General features: G+C 42.3%; 1 protein-coding gene and 1 pseudogene across 1 annotated transcript in view; one reads left to right on the top strand and one right to left on the bottom strand.

The window, feature by feature from the left end:
- PDE4D (phosphodiesterase 4D) overlaps positions 1–19,027 on the bottom strand; it is a 1,252,971-nt gene extending 1,233,944 nt beyond the window's left edge. Inside the window, 1 exon segment of the mRNA XM_014452711.2 lies at positions 18,900–19,027. The gene's annotated coding sequence lies outside the window, so the exon portion shown is untranslated.
- On the top strand, positions 9,368–26,517 carry LOC111825230 (annotated as a pseudogene).
- Positions 26,518–27,428: the final 911 nt, after the last annotated feature.

The following is a 27,428-nucleotide window of genomic DNA, read 5'->3' as shown; positions in this document are numbered from 1 at the left end:
AACCTTATAGACACATCCAGAAATAATGTTTAGCCAAGTATCTGGACATCCTGTGATCCAGTAAAATTGACACATAAAATTAACCACCACACTTGTTAAAATAAGAATACAGAATTTATTATTTGCCATTAGCTCACATGTTCACCATATATATACCGTCATAAACTTCAAAGAAAAAAAGTGCTGTTATTTTAAATGATTTATTTCATAAGGAATCATTCTCCTACCAGATATCATCTTCCAAATAAACTATTCTATGGATGAACTTAGCAGGCAATACTACACTGTAGGAATTTTACAATTAATTATATTTATCATGGCTACCATATATATCATAATACTAACTCATTTTCCATTTAATTTATTCTTAAGACAGAATTGAAAGGTACAAATTTACCTCAAATACAGATAATAAGACTAAGGCTTGAAGAGTTGGAGTTATTTTTACAAAGATACACAGCTGGTAATAGAGTTACTATTTGAGCCCAGGTTTGTTTTGCTCTAAAACCCATATTTTTAACTGTTAGATTATAATGTGGTAGATTTTAATATAGGAAAAGGAATCTAAAGGAATCTTAAAGAGTTCAGTTCATATTTCAAGCACTATATTAATGCTAAAGAATTTAATATTGCAGCCAAAATACTTTTCTAGGTGAAAAAAAATAGTATTAAATCAGATAGCATAGCCTCAGTAGGAAAGTGTCACATTTATTTCTCCACAAACTGATATCCAAAAGCAAAACAATTCAATGAAACACAGCTAACCAACAACTTTGTAAAAATAAAACTGTAAATGATCAGGAAATCTAATACAGTAGAAGGCAGACTCTTTTGGACTAACTTCATAAATGAAATGGATATGGAATATTATTATATGTGTTTCTTAGAAAATAAACTGTACTCTGAGACTGTGAAAGTCAAGTTCGAGCAAGGTACATGCATATGTGCTTTTTGCATTATCTTTGCATACTTTTACATTATTTCCTTTAACCTAGGCTTACATATGTTTTATTCTCCCTCTCTCTTTTTGAGGGTTATAAAAATACTATCTAGAATATGTTTCAATAATCCACACTGTCCTTTAATCTTCATATTAAACAAAGATACTTATGTTAAGTAATCAAATACTTGATTCCTTTGAGTATCTGCACTTAATGTGCAGATTTTTAAAAAATTTTATACTAAACATTTGTAAACTTTACGTTACATAAAAATAGAATTAGCTTAAGCTATACACATACATATCCACACACAAATATATGTCCATGTATACAGAGACTATCTTCTCCCTATTGTTGATTGCAGTAAAAAATATTTGAAAAAAACTATGCTCTGGAAACTATTTTTCAACAGGATTCTAGTTGCCATTGCATATTATATCACCTGGTGCTTACTAAGTGGAAATGGATTAAATGCTCTTATAAAATGACAGGAATGAACTAAAAAATAAGATTCATCTATTTGCTGCTTACAGGAGACTCACTTCAAATAGAAAGACACATACAGACTGGAAGTGAAGGTATGGAAAAATATATTCCATGCAAATATAAATGGCAGCAATATTCATATCAGGGGGAAAAAAACCTAAAATTTAAAACAAAGAATTTGTGCCAGGCATTGTTCCAAGCATTTTACATGATTCAACTCATTTCATTTTCACGGTAACACTGAGGTAGGTAATGTTCTCCCCACTTTGCAGATCAGGCAAATGAAGCACAGAGTTTTTAAACTAGCACACAGTTTCACAGCTAAAAAGTTGTGGAGAATGTAGAAAGGAAGAACTAAAAGCAAACTATGAAGTCATCCAAAAAGAAGAGAATATAGAATTATCTGCTTGATAAATCAGGAGTCCACGATCCTTCAGGATAACTTTGGTTTGCCTTTAGTTAGAACCACAAGAGTTCACACATACTCAACGTAGGTAGGTGCTCGCATTCCAACCTGTCCACTTCACTGTGGCATTTGTGGAGATCGCCAATGTCAATCTTAGAGCAGTTTTTCCTTACGGAAGATACTGTTTTTATAACTTAAAGACTGGCTTCCTCATCATAAAATGTTGAAAAGTTCCTAGGGACTCACCAGGACACTAAACCAAAAAGCAAGAAGCCTTAGTATTTGATGGCTAAAATTCATCCTACTTATTTGAGACACGTCAGTCCCCTACCTTACTTTGGGAAACACAGCAAAAAGACTAGAGGACAAAAGGTATCATGAAGGTCAACAAAATAAGCCACTTAACCCATGCATTCAAAATCACTGGGGGGAAAAAGTCACCAAATCCCAAAGCCAGTGAAGTACCCACTTCAGAAACAAAATCAAACAGCTGGGCAAAATATTGATGGTTCTATACTGCTTTTCAAAGAACTAAAAAAAAAAAATCACTAAAAGGTAAAGAGAAACGAAGGAAGCGGAGGGCTATTACCAGCTCTTACTAGCAAATCTGAAGTCCTTATTAAAAAGAGACCGTCTCGCCTGACATTTAGATCTCACTGGTGTGAGGTGCACTGTCCCATCAGAGCCCTGACCTAAATTTCATCGTTTAAAAAGAACTAAGTCTCTGCTCCCTCCCATTTCCAAAAGCCAGCTGAGAACTCATTTCTCAGATCCTTTTCATCCACAAGAAAGCCCTAAGAATTTTAAAAAATTTGAAGGACAAAAGGTCAGAAAGTAAGAACGCAGTGTGCAGCTCTGTTCCTTCCTAAAATGGCCATTTGGCTCAGAGCCATGATAATGCAAGAGTTAAAATTCTGCACTGTTTAAGAACAACCAGTTGACCTTTAACTATGCTGGTTTGAATCCAATCACCTTTCAACAAGCATGGAATCTGGCACACGGCGTCCTAACACACACCAATTATTTTCATAGTGTACATGACGGAGCTCACGGCGTCCTGTTTAGTAAAAAGAATAAATGTTCGTTTTTCAAAAGCCAGACTTGGAGTCTGTTGACGGGTTTGTCCTTTGGTTAACTGTCTCCAAAAGTGCTGCTGCGGAAGGCACTTTCTTGAGAAAGCACAGTTCCTTAAAGGAAATAACTTTTTCACGTTGTTTAAATTCGGTTCTGTGAAATGGTTTTCCCCCACCTTTAGTACGTCAAAAGTAAATATGGCTGGGAAATCATTAATTACTATGCTCAGTGAAGAACTTTGCATGCCATCTATGTAAGAGGAGAATGTTCCCCTTGCACTGAAAGGGCGAAAGGCTGAATCCTACTCTGAGCAAATGTATTAAAATCCAGAGATTCAACCCCAACCGATGAGTGTCTACTTCCTAAAATGAGTCTTTGCTTCTCAAAAGCTATGAGTCTTCTATATGTGGTGGGTGATATTCTCGCATGTCTTCAAAACAATTCTATCTCAGGCTTCTTAAGAACATATCGCTTGGCTCTTGGCTCTTTCGGTGCCATCTGCAGAGATAGAAACCCTCTCTGCAGGACCATGACAGCCAGACAGACAGACAGACAACCTCTGGTCAATTGCAAGACTGTGTTCTTTATCACTTCCTTAGTTCTCTATTTCCAGGCCCCCCTGTGACTCACCGCAACCCATTTCTGTCAACCAGTTATTTGGAACACTAAGCCCACACCTAGACCAGATTCTTGCCTGCGTGTGCTTTTTCTTTGTGTAACCCTTTGCCTGCGGACTGAGACTTCTGAGATTCCTTCCCAGATCTCAGAATCCTCCTCTCTCTCTGCATCCTGCTCCATCCAGTGAGAGACTTCTGCTGGCCATGCCATGTTTGCCAGCCCCTCCTTGCCACAATATTTGACTTCCCTTCATTTGCTCCATGTCATCTGAGTCCAGAAAGAGAATAGTAAGGTCTCACGGCCAAGGCCCAGATCACCACCCTCCAAGCCACTTCTGCTTTGGGACCAAGGAGGGAGGGGCTTGATTCAGGAACAGAGAGGATCTCCTGGCTTGGGGACTGCTCACCCACTCACTGGCAGGAAAGCATCTGCCAGCCTGAGGGCCCCTTGGGGTTCACTGTCTAACAGGATATCTTGGTATGGTTCTGAGGACTCCTTTGAAATCAAAGGGACCCTCCAGGAGCTCTGGCACAGTGGAGTCATTCTACAGATGCAGCAGGCAAGACAGGCAGCCCAGGCTCCCATGGGCCTTGCCCCCTTCCCCTGCCCTAACTCTCACTCATCCCCAAGAAGCAGAGTCCCCTCACCAGCGTCTTCTAAGCAACCACTAATTCCAATCCCATTTTTCTGCCTCTGGCCTAAGTCAATGTTAAAGTCCAGATTCTCATCATTGATCCCAACTCACAACTGATTTCCCAACCCCCATATGCCTTGCCAAGATTTGGGACATGAAACAGGGGACATGAAAGTATCTTCTGCTACCATCCTCAGCTCAACTGCCAAAAGAAAAACTCACATCACCAGAGAACAGGGTATGAACTACCTCGAGACCCACACATGACTGTTTTAGTTATGCCTCTTTCACACAGTGAATGACTCCCTTAGTCACATCATCCTAAAGTTTGTGACATATACAAAAAAAGACCCAAATCCCTATATGCTTGAAGAATTGCATGGCAATGCATTTGGTTAAATTCTCTATTTTATTAAGCAGGGTACACAGTTCTATGGTGGATGAGCTCTGTTCAGGTTTCCCAGCCCAGCTAGGCCTGTCTGTCCTTTCTGTCAGCATCCTGCACAGGACAACCTCCTCCAGAAATGCAGTGTGTACTGGGGAAAAGAAAACACAGTAGACCCGAAGACAGAAGACTGAGGATTAACTGAGAGGCTGGCCAGGTCACCAATTCACTAAAACCTCAGTTTCAGCTTCTGTAAAATGGGGATTGCAACAGTCACCTCACAGGGTGCTATGAAGGAAACAAACGAGATCATGAGAGTGAACATAATGTCTACACTAATAAAAGAGAAAGATACAAATTGACGGTACCTTTGTGACGCCCACCATCCAATCAGGAGTGAGTATGCAATTTAACCCAACAAAGATGGTGGGGTAATTTGCATATGCAGGTGTGGAGCGGCCAGGGGCAGGGCGGGACGCTTGCATTCCTCACCGCCCCCGGCCGCTCTGGGCCTCTGGGCAGCGTGGGAAGGAGGAAAGGTGGCTCCGGGCCGGAACAATGGCCAAAAGGTGGCTCCGGGCTGGAGCGAAGGCAGAAAGGTGGCTCCAGCCAGAGCAAAGGCGGTGCCGGCAGCCAGGGGAAAGAAGGCCCATTCTTGCACGAATCTCCATGCATCGGGCCTCTAGTTGTATTATAAACAGAGAAAGAGGGAAAATGGGGGAGGGGGAAAAAAACTAAAAATATCTGCCTCCCTCACCGTTTTACGCTAGCAGGTAAAATAAAATGTTCAGACAGGAAGCCTAAAGAAGGTAATTCAAAGTACAATATTCTTAGGCACTTTCCAAGGGGAAGCCACTACACTCTCCAACCTGCTCAAGAGCTCAGCCTGTACAGCGTGTGGGGAGCCCTGAGAGCCTGGGGCTCTGCACCAAAGCGCTGGGACTGACCTGCAGCAAAAGACCAAAAAAAGGCTTTTCTCGTGTCAGTCCCAGGAGGATACAGACAAGGGCAGCTGAAGGACAAACATCGAGAGTGGGTGAGACAAACACCTCAGACCGTGAACTTACTTTATTCCCTTGGTAGATCACCTTCAGCAGAAAATTCCAGCTTTGTGTTTTCTGCTTGGTCCCCCTCAAATGGGAAGTTCTGATCAGAGGCCCAAAATAGAAAACGGGAAGTTAGCTGAACTGATTTTCCCAACTCCCCCAAAGCAAATCACTGCACCTTGATGGATGAGGACTATCATGGTAAGGTGCTAACCCCCTCTCTGAAAGGAGGTAACACATCCATTTGCCAATTGTGTGCAGAAAACGGCCTACTCCCTGAAGACAGGAACAACCTAGCAGCTTCCTTCCTAAATGAAGAAGGAAAACAGTTGCATTGACAGTGAAGGGATACCCAGGGTGTTCCCATCAGAACCAAGCTGCCACTAAAAGTTACCAAGTGCCCCACTTTGATGCAGACACCAACCTCTGAGCTGGTTCCGTACAGGCACTTTCCTTAAAGGGCAAGGACTGACGTGACTCCCCTCCCAACTTCCTCATTACTGTTCACGGTATCAGTATTTCCTTAGAGCCCAGTGTTGGAAACTTTCAAGTTGAAGTGCCAGGCTTCATCCTCGTTCCTGCCTGTTCAGTTAGTGTCCAGCCTTATACCGTCAGGTGCATCTCGTTTGCATCAGGCACAAATTCAGCTCATTTTCCTATCACAGCTCAACTCCGGTTTGCCACGCCTCGTCATTCCCTCCGCTGTCTCTGGTCTGGATACCTAGCACCCCTGTCTTCCCTCCTGGCCTCTTGCACAAGACTGCCAGATGAGCCTCCTCAGCAGACTGATTGCTCACATCATCCCCCTGTTCCAAGGTCTGCCACAGCTCCCGAATAGTAACCAAATCTAAATTGTTCACAGTGGTCTGGCCATAGCTACCTAGCGCCTCGGCAGCTTGTTACAGTGGGAAGTGCCTCAGCTGGGTGCCAGATGCCTTGGGGGAGAACCCAGCCTAAGGAAGCGTTAGCACTCAGGGGCTGTGTGGATCTGAGCAAGTTATGAAACCTCTTGCACTGGTTTCCTCATTCGTGGAAAGGAGATAATAACACCCACCTACACAGTGATTAAGGATTAAGTGGGATAACACTTACAAAGTGGTCACGGTGGGTTCCAATAAGAAAAAGAGTAATTAATGTTTATGGAGTGCTCACTGCAATCCAGGCTCTGTTCTGAGTGCTATGCACGTACACATGTTTACGCAGGTATAACTACTATCCTCCTCTGACAGAAGAGGAAATTGAGGCAAGAGAAAGTGAAATCACTGAAACCACATAATGACTCAGTAGAAGAACCAGTGTTTGAACTCAAGCAGTGTGGTTCCAGAGTCTGCATACTCAACTCCTCGCTACTCCCCCTCCCTCCAGCTTCCACCAGCTAACACTGCCCACATATCCACTCCATCCTCTGCATCCGTCCCGGCTTCACTCCACAGTCCAGTCTGCCCTGATGGGTGCCACGCTGCACTTCCTCTCCAACCTCACCAGACGTCTTAAAAGCAGTAATTGCATTTCCTCTGTACTCAAGTATACCATCTCTCTCCTCTTTGTTTTGCCTTCACTCATACATCCGCTTGTAATTGTTCTCCAGTTCTTTCTGTAATCTATTCCCAGAAACTGCATCAGAAAATAGACCACATCTCCAAATTCCAGGGTGTCCCGAAAGCAACATGTTATTTACACCAACAGCCCAGCTGCCATGACCAAGCCAGATCCCCTACCTTCCAGTCACTTCCCCAGCAAGCACTTACCCAATATCTGCCATGTTCGATTCACTAGGTGAAGATGACACGGGCCCTGACCGCCAGGAGCTCACAGTCTAATGAGGAGACCGTGTTTATGTAGGAAGTTCTAATGAGTGGTGGTCAGCACAAGAACACATGCTGCGAATGGCATCTCCACTTTGGCTCTCTCACCATGGCATTTCCCACCTTGTCACTCACGGAGGCTGTCACACTGCCCCTTCCTTTTCATCTCTGCTGCCACCCTGTGGTAGACTTGCTCCCCACCTTGTTCCTGAACTTGTGCAGTCACCTCCGGACTTATCTCACTGCCGGCCTCATTCTCCGGCCCCTCAAAACCAGCCCACCTCCCACTGCAGAAAAACCTATGTTGTCACTCTCATATGTGAAAACCATAGAGGTTGATGAACCAAGTGCAAGGTCCTGAGCCTGAACGGACAAAGCTGCCTGGGAACGAACCTGACTTTTTATCCTTGCTTTGCTCCATTTCCCTCCACATAGGTATGCTTCACCTCATATACCACACCCAAGAGAAAACTCTTGCAGTTCTCCAAAAAATGATTCACCTTCCTATTCCTATTGTGTCCTTTGCCGCCCACTCTTTTAGCTCATTATTGTCCCTGAAATTCAGATCAAGTCACCTCCTCCAGGAAGCCTTCTCTCATTCTCCCACAATGTGTGATAGATCCTTCCCTTCTCTGATTTGCTTTAGTCATGCAATTGCAGCTCCTTTGATTCTCAAACATTTGTATGTTTTCTCTTATGGCCTCTGTGTCTTTAGGACAGAACTTTGTCTTTATGATCTTTGTTCAATACAGCACCTGTTATGCCTCAAGCATAATGTGCTGAATAAATAATAAATATGCTCTTTACTTTTTGCATGTGATATAGTGGGAGAAAAATCTCATGGGTATGCAAGGAGGAACTCAAATTGTTTTCTTTTTTTGTTATCATCATCTTATTTTTCACCCCTAGGTAAGCTGCTAGGCAATAAAGCTCCAAAAAATAAAGACACAAAGGCCTGCCCTAAATAAAAGTACATTATCAGGGAGATTGGCACATAGTATAAATAAAATATAAGATACATGCAAGACAATATAAATTGCAAAATTATAACAGTTCTGCCACCAAGTAGTTGTGTGTCCTTGGGCAAATTACTTATTCTGTGAGGTAAAATTATAAAATTAAAATTCATAGGCAGTGTATGAATTTATTATTCTAACCACTGGATGGCCTGCTCTGCTAATGGATGGCCCTTCCATATTAGTAAGTGCCAATATATCTGCAAAAATTATTATATTAATTAGTTCTAGAGAAATTAAGTATAAACAACTAAAGAAAGATAAAAACCAGCAACTGAAATTGATAATTAGACAATGAGAAAAATCAGTTATATGTGTTTCACTGGCACCACTAGATAATTTTTTTTCATTGGCTGCCAGTCTGCTGTTTGTAGTCAGGGGACAAGTCTGCGAAATACCCTTATGTGCTTGGTCAGCATTTTGGTGTCCTCCTGGCTGGAATGTGATCTACAGCAGCAAACTGATGGACACAGCCGGGTTAGGGTCCAGCGGAAATGGCTGGGGCTTGATGAGTGACAATTTCAGTTGAAAGGTGAGTCTGAGAGATGTTAAGTGATGCACAAAGATACACAGCTCCTTAATGACAAAGCAAAGACGAGAAATTCCCCAACGCCATGAAATGCAGGGTATGTGTATCTGGGCTTCTCCACCAGCATAGGCATGAAGATACTGGGAGATGCCGCTCCTCCACCACGCGCCCAAAATGGAAATTAGATCACCCTCCAAGGTTCATGATTCAAACGATCAAAAATTAATAATCATGAGTGCCCTCAGCAGTCCTGGATCTGTCTCTTGCTTCAACAGTGTTTGGATGGAGCAGATCCAGGGACACCCCTTCTTCCAGCCTCCAGCCACTCACCTGCGTCTTATCCAGTCACATCTTCAGAACCACTTCTGGGATTAGCCAACACACCGGTGTGTTTTTTTCTACCTTAACTCCTTGCTGCCGAACAACCATGAGCTCACAAATTCATCAGAATTATTCCACCGTGGTGGCGGCTGCGGTCAACCGCCTGGCCAACCTGCATCTGCCGGCCGCCCACACCTACCTCTCTCTGGGCTTCTATTTCTACCTGGATGATGTGGCTTTCGAGGGCATGGGCCACTTCTTCCGCAAGTTGGAAGAAGCATCTCTAAAGTTGCAAAACATGCGTGGTGGCAGCATTCTCTTCCAGGACGTGCTGAAGCCATCTCTGGCCTTGAAGAGGAACCTGAACCAGGCCGTTTTGGAGCAGCAGGCCCTGAGTTCTACCCACACAGACCCTCAGCTCTGTGACTTCCTGGAGAACCACTTCCTGGGTGAGGTTTAAACTCATCAAGAAGATGGGCAACACCTGACTATCCACAGGCTGGCCGGCCCCCAGGCTAGGCTGGGAGGGTATCTCTTCAAAAGGCTCACCCTCAAGCACTGCTAGGAGCCTTTGGAGCCCAGAGGCCTTTGAGGGGCCCCTCTGCATTCTCCTGGTATCTGTCTTTTCCCTGAGCCTCTCCCCAAAACTACTAGCCATTCTTTTAACCATCCTGGAGCCCTCTGGACCAAATGAAACTATAAAGCTTTTTACAGCAAAATAAATAAAAAAATTAATAATCACAACAGCCATATGTTTTGTCACCTTAAAGAGAGTTGCTTTATAATACAATTAGAGGCCCAGTGCACAACATTCGGGCACAGGTAGGTCCCTAGGCCTGGCCAGCGATCAGGGCCGATCTGTGAAGTGACCAGCGGGGTGATCGGGGGCCCCCGCTGGCACTGGCTTTGGCCGGCCTGGCACCACCTACCCGCTGACCCCACCCCCCGCCACCACTGCCAGTCGCCTCCCTCGGCAAGAGGCGACTGGAGGGGCAATTGGGCTCCCTCCCCCCACTGTCACCCGCGTTGGCTGGCCTGGAGCCTGCAGGCTGGGGGCAGCACCTACGTTGAGCATCTACCCCCTGGTGATCAGTGCACATCATAGAGACCAGTCGTTCCACTGGTCCTTCTGCCGTTTGGTCGATTTGCATATTAGGCTTTTATTATATAGGATTGAAAACACTTACATTTCATTTTAAAAAGACTCAATAATATCCAAAATATATAAGGAATTCTTACAACTTAACAAAAGGAAGACAAACAACCCAATTTAAAAATGGGCAAAGGACCTAAATAGACACTTCTCCAAAGTGGACATACAGATGGCCAAAGAGACATATGAAAAAATGCTCAAGGTCACTGATCATCAGAGAGATACAAAGTAAAATGACAATGAGGTATCACCTCACACCTGTCAGAATGGCTACCATCAAAAAATCAACAAAGAACAAATGCTGATGAGGATATGGAAAAAAGAGAACCCTAGTACACTGCTGGTGGGAATGCAGACTGGTGCAGCCATTATGAAAAATAGTATGAAGTTTCCTCAAAAAATTAAATCTGAAAATGCCATTTGACCCAGTGATCCCACTTCTAGGAATATATCTTAAGAAACCCGAAACACCAATAAGAAAGAATGTATGCATCCCTATGTTCATAGCAGCACAATTTACAATAGCTAAGATCTGGAAACAGCCCAAGTGCCCATCGGTAGATGAGTGGATAAAAAAGCTGTGGTACATTAATACCATGGAATACTGTGCAGCAGTTAAAAGAAGAATCTCTTACCCTTTGAGACATCATGGAGGGACCTGGAGAGTATCATGCTAAGTGAAATAAGTCAGTCAGAGAAAGACAAGTATCACATGATCTCACTCATATGTGGCATCTAAGTAACAAAATAAACTGATGAACGGAGTGGATCCAGAGACATGGAAGCATGGAACAGAGTGGGGCATCTCAGAGGGAAGGTGGGGGAAGTGGATGCGTGGGAGGCAATCAACCAAAGATCTTGTATGCATATATGCATAACCCATGGACACAGCCAATAGGGTGTGTGGCAGGGCTGGGCAGGCTGGAGGGAGTCCATAAGGGAAAAAAAGGGACATGTGCAATACTTTCAATAATAAAGAATTATTTTTTTAAAAAAAACTCAAATTAAAACTTTTTAACTAAAAGCAGTTTATGACAAGTAGTTATGTCCTAGGCTAGAATCTTCCCTGACAAAAGTCAATCTTTACCTTAACTAAGCCTGTCTATGGTCTTTGGCATTGGCTATAACAAACCTTTGGAATGTTAGTGTAAAGCCCCTTTTTTTCCAAACCCCTCAGGGCACAACCAATGCACCAGGGAAGAGACCATAAATCCTCCCATTGTTATTGTTATCATGTTCATTGTTCACTGTTAACTATCCTATACCCACCTAGGTAAAAGATGTGTCTTATCATTTTACTTTTCATCCAATTCCAGTTTTCCCCACTTTGCTTTCTCCAGCCTCCCTAATCTATCACCAATGGATTTCTTGTGACCCACTTGTGCCTTCTGTTTTGATTGTAATGTATAAACTAAGGTGAAACACTGCCATTCTCTGGAACATTTTCTCAATGCCTTGAGATTTTGCTTCCAGGCAATTGTCAACAGTTTGGCTCAAATAAACTCACAAAAATTCTTCAGAGGTCTGACTGTTTCTTCCATTGACAATACATAGTTTGTAAAATCAGGGAGCCAGGCTGCCTGGCCATAATCACCACTTTTAACTGTACTAGTATATGGGGTGCTTGCCCTGCAGAAGGACAGGCCTTCCCTGAGCTTGTCAGGTTAGCATGTGGCCCCTTTTCGTCCACACTTTGTTATAGCGTTTTGCAAACACTCTTTATCAGATTAAGGAAGTTCCTTTTATCTATCCTTATTGAGTTTTTGACATAAATAGAGGCTGAATTTTAGGTGAAGTTTTTGGGGGTTTTTTTTAGTGTCTTTCAAAAAATTTATATGGTTTTTCTCCTCTAAACCTCTAATGCTGTGATTTACAGTGATTTTTCTACTGTTAAACTGTGTTTCTGAAATAAACCCATACTTATGGGGGGAAAAAGACTCAATACAAAGAGTGGTTATCACTCACATAATCATAGGAAAGTGAGACCACAGAGGCAAACGTAGGCAGTGCTGACCCAAGCTCTCTCCTGGTGAAAAGGAGTCTTAGCCAGCAGATTTTGAGTTTGACATTTCTGGGCCATGGCTATTCCCATAGTAGAGGTGAATGTCCTACTTTGCCCCAACATGGCATACAGGTCATTGGATGGACTCTCCTCTAGCTCCAATTCTGTGCTCCTCAAGCCTGGTTATTGATTGGTTTGCTGTAAGGTTTGTCTGTTGGAATACAATCTGATGGTCAAGCTGATGAGTATTTTGATTTCTGGGATAGTTGTCTTTATAATCACAAGTTAATATGTCATTCTCATCAACACATCAGTCTCATTAGCTGTGAATATGAGACCTCTTCTGAGAAGCAGATGCCCTCTCAGGAGGCCCACAAAATCAAGTCTCCGGGCCTGAAAGGCTGAGGTCTAAACCTTGGAACTTGGAAAATTCTGCTGTAAAGATACCTCCAGAAAGACAGTGGATTCCCTTGTCTTAGAGACTCACTTGCCCATTACACATGCCATGTACCGTTTCTTCAAACTCTTCTAGTTGGTACTTAAATTAGGTAAGAGCTAAGTTGCTTTCTCCTTGACTTATTGAGGATTTAACATGCTAAAGTTAGAACTACAAATGGTATGGTTCCTTTCTCAAGTAAAATAGACAAAAAATTTAAGGTCTCAACTGTGAACTATGACTTGGTCTTAGGTGTAGGTCATTTATCAAAGAAAAATAACTAAGCAACCAAGAAGTGATCTCAAAACAAAATTATTTTTCCACTTCTCAAACATTGTCAAAGGGAATCAGTCCCAGCAACAATTCTTAAAGCCCTCTTCTTTTCATATGGTTACTTCACTCAAACTCTTTCCATGTTACCTCTCTCCTTTTTATTTTTTTTATTGATTAAGGTATTACATATGTGTCCTTATCCCTCATTGACCCCCCACTCATGCCTTCACTCCCCTGGTGTCTGTGTCCATTGGTTAGGCTTATATACATGCATACAAGTCCTTTGGTTGATCTCTCCTCCTTACCCCCACCCTCCCCTACCTTCCCTCTGAGATTTGGCGGTCTATCGATGCTTCTCTGTCTCTGGATCAGTTTTTGTTCATCAGTTTATGTTGTTCATTATATTCCACAAATGAGTGAGATCATGTGATATTTATCTTTCTCTGACTGGCTTATTTCACTTAGCATAATGCTCTCCAGTTCCATCCATGCTGTTGCAAATGATAAGAATCCCTTCTTTTTTACCACAGTATAGTATTCCATTATGTAGATGTACCACCGTTTTTCAATCCACTCATCTACTGATGGGCACTTAGGCTGTTTCCAAATCTTAGCTATGGTAAATTGTGCTGCTATGAACATGGGGGTGCATATATCCTTTCTGATTGGTGTTTCCAGTTTCTTGGGATATATTCCTAGAAGTGGGATCACTGGGTCAAATGGGAGTTCCATTTTTAGTTTTTTGAGTTACCGCTCTCCTTTAGATTCTCCCACCAAATTGCCTCTTCCAGACCTAGTCCTCAAATCTCAGTCCTAGTCCTCCTTTTCCCTTTAGTCGCATCACAAGAGCCCAACACAACTGGTCTGGCAATATTAAACCATGCAGGAAATTTGGAGATAGAAAAAAAAATGAATAAGTGGAACCATAACCATTATTTGTAGCCAGTAAAAAAAAACATGCCTCAAAATTATCATACATTGTAAATAATGGCCTGTTCATATATAGATATAATTTAAAGATGCCAAATTAACTAGGAAATGATACAAAGAAAAGAAAGTGCTTAAAATTTTTAAGCATCCACAATGTTTAAGAGACTCATGAAAGACATTCTGCTACCTGATATTAAAATATACTACAATGCTATAGTAATCAGAACAGCATGATACTGGCATGAAAACAAACACATACATCAATGGTGTAGATAACCCAGAAATAAAACTACACCTTTATGGTCAATTCATCTGTGATAAAGGAGGCAAGAATATACAATGGGATAAAGGTGTTCAATAAATGATGTTGGGAAAATTAGACAAACACATGCAAAAGAATAAAACTTTATCACTTTCTTACACTATATACAAGAGTAAACTCAAAATGAATTGAAGACTTTAATGTAAGACCCAAAACCATAAAACTCTTAGAACATAACATAGGCATAATAAACTCTTTGACATCACTCTTAGTAATATTTTTGGGGACATGACTCCTCAAACAAGGGAAACAAAAGAAAAAATAAGTAGGACAACATCAAACTAAAGAGTTTTTGTACAGTGAAAGAAACCATTAACAAAATGAAAAGACAGCCTATTGAATGGGAGAAGATATTTGCCAATGACATATCTGATAAGGAGTTAACATCCAAAATATTATAAGGAACTCATATAATTTAAAACCAAAAAAACAATCTGATAAAAATGGGCAGAGAACCTGAATAGACATTTCTCCAAGAAGGACATACATATGGCCAGTAGACATATGAAAATCTGCTCAACATCACTAATCATTAGGTAAATGCAATTAAAATCACCATGAGATATCACCTCACACCTGTCAGAATGGCTATCATCAACAAATCAACAAATAAGCGTTGGTAAGGATATGGAGAAAAGGGAACCCTCACACATTGTTGATAGAATTGTAAATTGGTACACAGTATGGAGGTCCCCAAAGATTAAAACTAGAACTACCATATGACCCAGCAATTCCATTCTGAGTATTTTCTGAAGAAACCCAAAACACTAATTCGAAAAGACATATGCACCCCTATGTTAGTTGCAGCATTATTTACAATAGCCAAGACATGGAAGCAATCAAAGTGTCCATCAAGAGACAAATGGATATTTAATTGTTATATGTGTTAATTGATCCATTAAAAATTTTATTGAGTAAAAAAAGAGAGAGAGACAAATGGATAAATAAGATGTAGTACATACATACAATGGAATATTACTCAGCCATAAAAAAGAATGGAATCTTCTCATTTGCAACAACTTGGGTGGACCTAAAGGGTATTATGCTAAGTGAAATAAGTCAGACAGAGAAAGACAAATACCATATGATTTTGCTAATATGTAAAATCTAAAAAACAAAAAAAAAACAGACAAAACAAAAACAAGGCATAGATACAAAGAACAGACTGATGGTTGCCAAATGGGAAAGGGCTTGGGGTCATGGGTGAAAATGGGAAGGGATTAAGAAGTACAAATTGCCAGTTATTAAAAACAGTCACAGGGATGTTAATTACAGCATAGGAGTGTAGTCAATTATATTATCATAACTATGTATGGTGTCAGATGTGTACTAGCATGTTCGGAGTATCACTTCATAAGTTATATAAATGTCTAATCACTATATTATATGTCAGCCTCAGGCCTGCTATGTTAACTCTTTCCTGCAGAAAGACCAACTTCTTACACTTGACACAATTAAATTTAAAGAGATAAAATTTATACGGAAAACATGCAATGCATACAGTAGGTATACAATGCTGGATAACACTAAAGCAGCATTTTCCAAAATGTCCTCTCTAGACAGACTTTATCAGAATCACCAGGGGGCTTGTCAACCTACTGGCTACAACTCAAAGCATTACGCTAAGCAAAATAAGCCAGTCAGACAAAGATAAGTATCACATGATCTCACTCATTTGTGGAATATAATGAACAACATAAACTGACAAACAAAAATAGATCCAGAGACATAGTAGTATCGAAAGACCGTCAAATCTCAGAGAGAAGGCAGGGGAGAGGGAGGAGGGGTAGGGGGTGGAGGGGAGGTAAGAGATCAACCAAAGGACTTGTATGCATGCATATAAGCATAACCAATGGACACAGACAGTAGGAGGGGTGAGGGCCTGTGCTGGGGGGTGGGAGCGTGCTGGGAGAGGTCAATGGGGGGGAAAGGAGACATATGTAATACTTTCAACAATAAAGAATTTAAAAAAAGAAAGATCAACCAAAGAACTTGTAGCATATAAGCATAACCAATGGACACAGACAATAGGGGAGTGAAGGCCTGGGCTGGAGGCAGGTTGGGAGAGGTCATGGGGGGAAAGGGGACATAAGTAATACTTTCAACAATAAAGAATTTAAAAAAAAAAGAAAAAAAGAAGTAGAAGAATCAGGCATCAGTCAAAGCCACAGGTTCAGATTCGATTATAGAATACCTTGAATACCATAATGAAGAATTCAAATTTGATTGCATAGCCATGGGAAACCACTGGAAGTTTTCTTTTTTTCTTCACCAGCTAATAATAAGATCAAAACAGCATTGTATATAGATGACTCTGACCACCTTACATAGAACATGAAGGGTAAAAATAGTAAGCCAGGAAACCAGAACCTGGGAAAGAAAATGATCATAAGTAACATGTAGAGACTGCTCACTGGGAGTTAGGCACTAGGGTCCAAGGTGATTTACATGAATTCTATGTCAACCTTCTAAAATAGGTGCTATTGTCCCAATTTATTGAAAATTTTGCCCAATGTCACACAAAGAATTCAAACCTAAATGGTGTGATCCCAGAACTCATATACTTAGTCACTATCCACCAGACCTGTGGAACAGAAAGTCGGGACAGTAGAAAAAGAAACCAGTGGTAGGCCAGTGCCCGTGGAAACGGAGAGGAAGTAATCTCGGGTAACCCCCACTTTTGTCTTTCCTCCCTGTGGGCACTTTATTCTAAGATGACAGACAGAAAATCATATTCCAAAAATGGTAGAAGATCGAAAGGGAGAACAAAAGCTAGAAATTGTCACATTTTTCTGAATGAGAAGAGAAGTGAAGAATAAATAGGAATTACAACTTCTTCTTGACCAAGACAGAGAGAAAGAAATGAAGTACCACCTGCATCTCAATTCAAAAAGAGGAGAGGACACCCGGTAGCATCCTGTTATCTTTAACATCTCAGAAATTTATACTCTTAAAAATCTTCCTTCCTGTTTATTTCCCTCTGACATAATACAATCCCAAAATCACTTAATAACTGAACTACTCTTGAGACTGTAATTCTTGTGTGTGTGTGTGTGTGTGTGTGTGTGTGTTTTGTTGTTTGTTTTTATTGTTTAAAGTATTACATGTCTCCTTTTTTCCCAATTGACCCTCCCTCCACTACTCCCATCCCAGAGGGCAAGCTCCCACTGCCCCAGTGTCTGTGTCCATTGGTTATGCTAATATGCATGCATTCAAGTCCTCTGAGACTGTAATTCTTAAAACATCTAATATTAAAACCCCAGAATCATCACAGAAATGTTTATTGATCACTTGATTGATTGCATACAAAGTTTTGGAGATGCTTGAGTAAGACACTAACCCTCGAGGCTTTAGAGGACACAGTACAGTAATCTGCTCAATCTATAAATATCTATCTTGGTACCTCATAAAACCCAGAATTAAGCAACAAGACATGACAAGCCACTACTTACAAGGAATTAATCTGTTGCCTCAATTGGCATTAAGCAGGAATCCAAAGGCCATTAAAACAAGTTAAAATTAATGTAGCAAAATAACTCAGTCCTAGGGTACTGATCTTATCATTTAGAAAATGACTCTAAAATCCTTATTAGCCATTAACCTAACTTCTAAGCAAGCTGTCTGTATCTCTCCTACTCAATATCCCCATCAGCCAATTCAAGCACTCAGAAGTACGGCCAAGAAATGACAAAGAGGAACAACTTGAACAAAATCTTCAAAACCTTTGACCCCACCCGGATGGCCTGTGGAATGTACCCTGCTATTGGAGAAAATTCATTCTGATTCAGATATCCAGCTGAGTTACTGCTTGTGTGGGAATTCTTTTCCCCTAAGAGGTAATGTCAATAATGTTATTTGCTCGTTTATGGTTACAGCACTCTCACATGGAATAAAAGAATGAAAGGAGACATGACCTGCCTTCAAGAATCTCATAAGAGCCCTAACCGGTTTGGCTCCGTGGATAGAGCATCGGCCTGCGGACTGAAGGGTCCTGGAGTCGATTCTGGTCAAGGGCATGTACTTGGTTGCAGTAGGGGGTATGCAGGAGGCAGCTGATCGATGTTTCTCTCTCATCGATGTTTCTAGCTCTATCCCTCTCCCTTCCTCTCTGTAAAAAAATCAATAAAATATATATTTTTTTTAAAAAGAATCTCATAAGAAAGATGGGACAGACAGATAAAAACAATATGAATACCCACAGGTAAATATTTATGAATGGTGGTAAAACCATGGGTCATGGAAGTTGAATGACCGAAGTTTGAACCCTGCCTCCACTAGTCACCATCTTTAGCAAGCTTTATAACCCTCTCTAAGCCTCAGTTTCCCCTTCTGAAAACTGAGTTAATAATTCCCACATCTTAGGTTGTTGTGAAGAGTTAGTAACATAATGAACATAGAATGCTTAGCACACAAAAATTCAACAAGTGAGCTGCTACTATTATCCGAAAATTATATTTTACTTTTACTACTATTACTACACCCCCTACCACCATGGCTACTCTCATCTCTATGTTGCCCATACCTTAAAGATAAGGAGGCTCCCGGGCTGCAGGAAGGGATCCAGTGCAGATGGAATCGTTCCTCTCAGGCGGGGAAGTTAAGAGGCTCATGGTTTGTCGGAATGTCAAAAAAGAATATTTCAGATGGAGGAGATAGCTGTGGAAGGGAGGAAGCCTAGCCTAGATAAAGCAGATAAGTCAGTTTGCTCTAAAAGGCTTCCTGAGCTGAGGGAGGGCACATGTTCACAGGTCATATGATTTTCAGAGCTGGAAAGTGCCTTAGAAATCCTTAAGTTAGGAAAAAAAAAAAAAACAAATCCACAAAAATGGTATTTGTGGCATTTTGGATAGCCACAAAAATTGTATGCCTTCCTCTAGTGTTATTTGAAATATTGAAATAATTTCAGTATGGGGGGGTGGGATAGATGGATGCAATGGTATTTTGGAAAAAAATTATTTTTGATCTTGAAAGATACATATTTCTCCTTCGATCATGTGGCAACAATGTGAGTACAGAATCTGCTTGCTCACCACCAGCTTTTCACTTCTAAGTAACGGGGAAAGCAGAGCCGATGCAGGTTACTCCCAATGTCAAACTTATCTGCTGCTTTGTTTTCAGATGTCCTAGGACCCTGTCACTCTGACTCTGACACCCCCAAGATGGGGCCAGGACAAAGGGACTATAAGATTCAAGTGACTGCTCTTAGACACACAACTAGTTGGCAAAGGAGAGAAACAGGAGTCCTGCTGATGGGGAGGAAGTTCGGAGGAGGAAACAGAAAAGACAGTGAGGGCTTAGAACAACGTGCTGTGGAAAATCAAATAATGTGGGCAGCTTACGTAGATTTGAGCAAGAAAGCGACGTAAGCAAGATGATTTTTTAGGAAAAGCATTCTTGCTGCTGTATACAAAGCACAATAAATTAACCATGTCAGATTCCTTATCTCCACGGAACCTAGAATGAAAAATCAACAAGATATATTTAAAGGAAAAATCCAGTTGTAATTCTTTTCATTTGAGGATGTTTTCTATTTAAAATCCATGCTTAACCCACTTTAGAAATGAAGTTAAAATGTGGTGTATTTTTTCTCTCAGTTGGTTATAAAAAACTTAAAGGCTAAGCAGCTAAAAGAAAATTATGTTTTCTGCTTTTTTTTTAAGACAGAAAGTTACAAACTAAGCACACAGGAGCTCAGACTTTTTTGGGGTGTTCCCCAAGTCCCGCCTCCTTTAGAGATGTCCTTTTGCTCTGGCAACCTGAAGATGCGGAGTTCCCCTCAGCTCCGATTTTCAATCCAGGGCACTGGGGGCAGCTATTTCCCCAAGAGAGTCCTCATAGTTTGAATCCTCCTTTCCTTCCCAGGACAACTATGTGCATATTGACCTAGTACAGACCTGTGTTCTTGGTAGGTTTTCAGCAAATATTTAATGACCCTGGCCTTCAAGACTCAGCCACCACCCTTAGCTTTCATAGCCTTTTCTCAAAGGGGAAAGAATGAAACGAGAACTTTAAGATTGCAATTTATTCTACTTAGCCACTGCCCCTACCAGTTATCAAAGGCTTTGCCGGTGGGAATACTCGTAAAGAGCAGCATAAACACACCCATGTTTGAGTTGCCATCTGAAACCAAAGTCAAATACACTTGCAGCCTTCCATGTGCTGCCCAATAAACTGCAGTGTTTTCTCAGAAGAAAGGAGGATGTCCCTTTGCTCCTGGCAATGTGGGGAATAGGCAGGGATTAGGGCAGGAAGCTACCAAGAAGAGGAACCTAGAGGACTTTGCTTAACGCTGTATTTGCAGCACCCTGCCATTATGCACACTGCAAGTTCATTGGACAGCTCAGGCTTTATCAGGAAAGGAGCTCTAGCTGACGGAGCTGATGAGTAAGCCCCTACATCCAAGACATCCCTTGGCTTTCCCCTGGAGAGTGGATGAAGAGGTGAAAGGCCAGAGTGGGGAAAACCTTAGAAAATGATGAAAAGCGACCATCGTTGTGTCACTCTGGTATGAGTCTCTGACATCTCTTTAGGTCCTGGGAAGCCTCCCGGCCCAGGCAGGTAAGTAGTTCAGAACCCTTAATCGGAGTGAAACCAGCAAGTCCTTCCATACCCATCGTCAGCACGTTTTACCTGATTCACTTCCTGTGTTGGGTTTGACAACAAATGAATTATTTTCAAAGACATAATACCATAAATGGTACAAAACTCAAAAGTTATACAAGAAAATACTGTGAAATAGGACATTCCTGCCCACCTGTATCTCTCAGCTACTCAACAACTGTTCCAGTCTCTTGAATATAGTTCCAAAGCTGTTCTACACATATTCAAGTATATATACATACATGTATATATGGCTATCTGTGTCCAGTACCCGAGCGCTTTAATCACTTTAGCTTTATAATACTTGTTCCGCAGAGCATTTGTGCTTCTCATTGCTGTTCTGATTCAGGAAACTTTTCTGGCAATTCTTGCTCTTTTATTTTTCCATATAAACTTTAGATTCAGCTTCTCTAGGCATACATGGTCCCTTTTTACTTTGTATTTTGGTGCCAACTTCTGTTTTCTAAATATTCTGCAATTTCAGTTTCAAGAATTATTTAAAGAGTAGAATTTCCAGGAGGTCAGGCTTTTTCTTTTTTCTATCTTTATTTTTAATGTCCGATTGTATTGCATTGTCATCAGAGTATACTGTCTATTTTTACTTGGGAGAATTTATTGCCATTTTCTTTGTGGTTTCATATGTAGTTAATTTGTGTGACTGCTCTACTGTTACTTTAAAGGAAAGCACAATGTTTTCAGAGTATAAAGCTTGATGAATATCTATTTGAGCTATCATACTGATTATGTCATGTAGACAGTTCGTATCCTTCCTTGTCTTTTTTAAAGTTTGTGTGTCATAGTTGAGAGATAGGAATTAAATTTTTCTATTATTAAAGCACTAGAGGCCCAGAGCACGATATTCGTGCATGGGGGAAGGGGGGGGAGTGGTCTCTAGGCCCAGCCTGCACCCTCTCCAATCTGGGACCCCTCAAGAGATGTCCGACTGCCAGTGGGATCAGGCCTAAACATGCAGTCGGACATCCCTTTCACAATCCAGGACTGTTGGCTCCCAACCGCTCACCTGCCTGCCTGCCTAATTGCCCCTAACCGCTTCTGCCTGCCAGCCTGATCACCCCCTAACCACTCCCCTGCCAACCTGATCGACTCCTAACTGCTCCCCTGCCGGCCCGATTGCCCCTAACTGCCCTCCCCTGTTGACCTGGTCGCCCCTAACTGCCCTCCCCTGCTGGCCTGATTGCTCACAACTGCCCTCCCTGCCGGCCATCTTGTGTCTACATGGGGGCGGCCATCTTGTGTGTTGGAGTGATGGTCAATTTGCATATTACCTCTTTATTATATAGGATTTTTGTCTATTCCGAAGTTTCCTGTAACTTTGGCACCATGTTTTCCATGAGAATTTATTCACCACATTAAATTACCCTCAGTTACATCCTTTACCATTATCAAGTGCCCTTTTCATCTAATTTAATGCTTTTTTTAAAAAATATATTTTATTGATTGTTCACAGAGAGGAAGGGAGAGGGATAGAGAGTTAGAAACATCGATGAGAGAGGAACATCGATCAGCTGCCTCCTGCACACCTCCCACTGGGGATGTGCCCACAACCAAGGCACATGCACCTGGCCAGAATCGAACCCAGGACCCCTCAGTCCGCAGGCCGACACTCTATCCACTGAGCCAAACTGGCTAGGGCAATGCTTTTTGTTCTGATTACAACCAGAACAAATAGGAGGGAGGGAGCATTAGTCATATCTCTCTCTCTCTCTCTCTCTCTCTCTCTCTCTCTCTCTCTCTCTCTCTTCAGTCTGTGTCACTCAACTTGGGCTGCCCTAACAAAATACCATAAACTGGGTGTGGATTACACAACAAAAATCTATTTTCTCACACTTCTGGAGGCTAGAACATTCCCAGGTGCCGGCATGGTCAGGTTCTCATGAGAGCTCTCTGGCTTGCAGAAGGCCACCTTCTCACTCTGTCCTCACGTGGCAAAGAGAAGGCTCTAGTGTCTCTTCCTCTTTTTGTAAGGACACCAGTTCTATCAGATCAGGGCCCCACCCTTATGATTGCATTTACCTTTAATCAGCTCCTTAAGAACCTATCTCCTGTGTAGAATCACATGGCGGGTTTGGGCTTCAAGATATGAGGGGTGCACAATTCCACCTATAGTAACATCTTAGCCCAACTCCATCTTCAGCCGTTCTGGGCTTCATTGTTTCAGATGCACCTCATATATGACACATGACTGGACTTCACTCTCTTTGTAAACTTGAGAGTCTCTTTTCATAGGTGAGGTACACTATTTAAATGTATTGTTATATATGTTTGGTCAAGAATTGGTTCTCACATTTTATATTATGGCTCCCTTCTCTTGCTTTCGATATTCCACTGTGTATTCTGCTTTGTTATGATGCCAGCTTGATTTTTTATTTTTTACTTGTAATAGTTTGATTTTTATTTGGACGATAGAAGAATTTTCCTTTGTCTTTGAGGACCAGTAAATTTACTAGGATACATGTCAGTGTTGATCATTCCGTATTAGGCTTTCCTGGGACACAGCATGTCCTGTCCATTTGTAAATTCAGTGTTATTTTGCTTTCTAAAGCATTTTACTGAATAATATCTCCAGGCTTCTTCTTAAAGGATATAAATAATGTATATGTTGCAATTCTTTTGTCTTTCAAATCTTTCATATTCTTTTTCATCCATTCTAACTTCATTTATTTCTTATTTATTTTATTCGCTTCTCTCATTCCTGTCGTCCTATTTTTCACTGATGTCAGTGTCTATCCTCCGTGGTGATTATTCCAATGTGCCTGCATTTCCGTGGTGACTTCATTTTCCCTTCTGCTTCCTTCCTGAGCTCTAGAAGTTCTTGCTTGATCTTCTGTGGCGTTCCCATTATTTTCCCTGAGCTCTCAATCATTCCCTGGGCCTCTTTATTGATTCACTATGTTCTGTTTGTCCATCACCATTTATTTGCTCATCATTTTCAGTATCTTGCTGGCACTTGTTTATTGTGAGCATTTCCTTCTACCACACATATACTCTGTCCCCTCCCTCCTTTTGTCATGTACTAGCTTTGCATAGAGCCTGTGCTGGGTGCCCTTTTTTTCTTATCTGTAAACTAGGGGCCCTGTGCACGAATTCATGCACCTTGAAAGGAACTATGGGTAACAAGCCTGCGGTGGGCCCGGAGGCAGGTCTTGGCCCATCCTCCATGCCCCTGTATGGCCCCTTCCGCCACGGCCCTGGGTCCCCTGTCTGCCGGCAGCCCCGCTCCCACTGCCGCTACCACTCCCATGAGCTGACAGCGCCAGCCCCACTCACACCCACTGACAGCGCGGAGCAATTGGGACCAGCTCCAAAAGCAGATGCAAGTGGGGCAGTGCCATCAACAGATGCGAGCGGTGGTTGCTACCCCGATTGCCCCTCAGGAGCAGGGGGAGGTGGAGAAGCCCTGAGGGGCAATCTGGGCCAGTGCCGGGCTCTGGCAGCGGGTGCAAGTGGCGGCTCCAGTGCCGGCAGCAGGTGAGAGCACCTGCTACACACAGGAGCAAAGAATTTGCAGTAACCACCAGAGGCTCACCCCAATGACAGGGACCGGCGCCCCGCCTTGGTCTGGTGCCTCCACTCACCTGCTCTACCAATAGCCATGGCCGACACCCACCATGTTCCGCACTCTGCTGCCTGCTACCAACACCCGCCATGTTCCACATGTGCCCCCTGGTGGTCAGCGCATGTCATAGTGACCGACTGTTCGGTTGTTCCACCGTTCAGTCTATTTGCATATTAGGGTTTTATATATATAGATGGAGTTCACTCTTCCTGGACTTTGGAGGTGGTTCACGTTGGGGATGGTGAGCAGGTCCAGCAGCAGAAATGCTCCTGGTCTCAGGAGAAGCTCCTTGTGACAAGGCTGTGTGTATGCGCCTCATTTTAGCTTTTACTGCTCTCCAGCCAAGAGATACTGGCACAGGGCACAGTTCAACCTCTATCCTCCACCTGCCTCACCAGGGTCAGAACAAACGTGGCCTTGCTACATGTATTTTTTTTAATTCAGCTCTACTTTCTCCACTTTTCTGTGGGGTCAAATAGGTTCCGGGGATGCTCCAGCAACTCCCCGCCTCACACACACACATACACTCACACACATGCAGATACTATTTCTGTGATTCCAAAGAAAGGATCATTGATTTTGTCCCTCAGAGTGTCCTCTACTTAAAAATAATGGTTTCCTTGACAATGAGGCATCACCTCGCACCTGTCAGAATGGCTACCATCAACAAATCAACAAAGGGCAAGGATGTGGAGAAAAGGGAACCCTAGTACACTGCTGGTGGGAATGCACACTGATGCAGCCATTATGGAAAATAGTATGGAGTTTCCTCAAAAAATCAAATCTGAAAATGCCATTTGACCTAGTGATCCACTTCTAAGAATATATTGTAAGAAACCCAAAACACCAATCAGAAAGAATGTATGCACCCCTATGTTCATAGCAGCACAATTTACAATAGCTAAGCTCTGGAAACAGCCCAAGTGCCCATCAGTAGATGAATGGATAAAAAAGCTGTGGTACTTTTATACCATGGAATACTATTCATCTATGAAAACGAAGGATCTCTTACCTTTTGAGACAGCATGGAGGGACCTGGACAGTATCATGCTAAGTGAAATAAGCCAGTCAGAGAAAGACAAGTATCACATGATCACACTCATATATGGAATCTAATTAACAAAATAAACTGATGAACGGAGTGGATCCAGAGTCATGGAAGCATGGAACAGAGTGCAGAATTGCGGAGGGAAGGCAGGGCAGGGTGGGTATGTTGGAGGTAACCAACCAAAGACCTTGTATGCATATATGCATAACCCATGGACACAGAAAATGGGCAGTGAGGGCCTGGGGTGGTGGGTGGGGCACGCTGGAGGGGGTTAATGGGGGGAAAAAGGGGGACATATGTAATACTTTCAACAATAAAATTTTTTTTAAAAAAGATTTCCTGCCAGCTTTGTCTGAGGTCTGTATCCTGAAACACCCCCACAGGCACTCTTTCTGCACTCTCAGTTGATCTTTACTACATTGGCATCCCTCCCTACATATTATCTTTTGGAGGTTAGTCTTCAAGTTTTATGAAAGGTGGAATTCATATTTCTGCCAAATTCTGAGGAGTAGAATGGAAAATATTTCTTTAATCTGCTCTTTTCAAAGGAAGCCCCGGTATTTACAAAAGGTAAAATAAAGTTTATAGTAAACTTAAAGAGCAGCCTTAAAGGGGAAAAGGTCCCAGCAGGGGAACACGTGTCCTCAAAACTGAGCATGGAAGGGAGGGGAACCCTGACGTTCCCAGTGCTGCAGGGCCTCAGGGCCGCAGTGGGGGTCAGAAGACAAATGTGTAGACCACATGTATTCTGGTCCCTTCTCATGAAACGTACTTCCCCGCAGATGCACTGTTCTGCCTTATCCTCTCCCTTTAGACTTCCTGGTACTCCAAATGGACCTGAAGCATGAGCACCACACGGAGCTGGTCATGGGTGCAGAATCTCAGGCTCCTCCCCAGACCCCAGGACCAGAATAGGAATCTGTATTTAACAAGATCCCCATACGCATGCTTGGGAAGCACCACTGTACAGTAGTTCTTCACTTAGCATCGTCAATAGGTTCTTGAAAACTGTGACCTTAAGCAAAATGACATATATCGAAACCAATTTTCCCACAGGCTAATAATATAAGCATGAATTAAGTCCCTACAGCGTATTTCTGGTCACAAAAACATCACCAAATTTCTCAATAAAGACCCAAAACACTTCTGATATTAGACATTAAGAGAAATGTGAGCTATATATACATTTAAGAAAATGAATAAAAACCACTAAGAGAATTTGTTTCCAACCTGCTTATTCCAGGTCAGGGTCATGGGTGGCTGGAGCCTATCCCGGCAGCTCAGGGCACAAGATGGGCACCCACCCTGAGCAGGATCCCTTCCATCGCAGGGTGCGTTCACACCCATCCACACTCACTCGGGCTGGGACAATGTAGACATGCTAATTCATTCCATGTGCGCATCTTGGGGATGTAGGAGGAAACCAGAGTTCCTGGAGAAAACCCACACAGACATGGAAAAAACGTGAAAACTCCACACCGATAGTGGCCTGGGCTGAGAATCGATTTTTCTTCTCATCAACAGTATAAGAAAACAGCATTATGAAAGGATCTGCTGTAGATCTCAGCTCACACATCGTTTCCCCTCACTAACCGTCACCTCAGGCTTCTCTGTAAACACTCATAAAAGGTCCCTTTTCTTTTGAGTGCTCACTCTGTAATTACACATTAGGACAGTTTCTTCTATTCACCTGGATCTCCCCAACTAAACTAATGCCAGACTCCATGACTCACCAACAACCAATCAATAAATGTTTGCTGATGGAGTAAATGAACATGCACAATATTATATTTGTGTCTCAGCATTTTTAGTGCCAGTCGGCTGGT

The sequence above is a fragment of the Myotis lucifugus genome, unplaced genomic scaffold (assembly GCF_000147115.1).
Source record: "Myotis lucifugus unplaced genomic scaffold, Myoluc2.0 scaffold_0, whole genome shotgun sequence".
NCBI lineage: Eukaryota > Metazoa > Chordata > Mammalia > Chiroptera > Vespertilionidae > Myotis > Myotis lucifugus.
The sequence above is the reverse complement of the archived record's forward strand: the minus strand, read 5'-3'. Positions and strand labels throughout refer to the sequence as shown.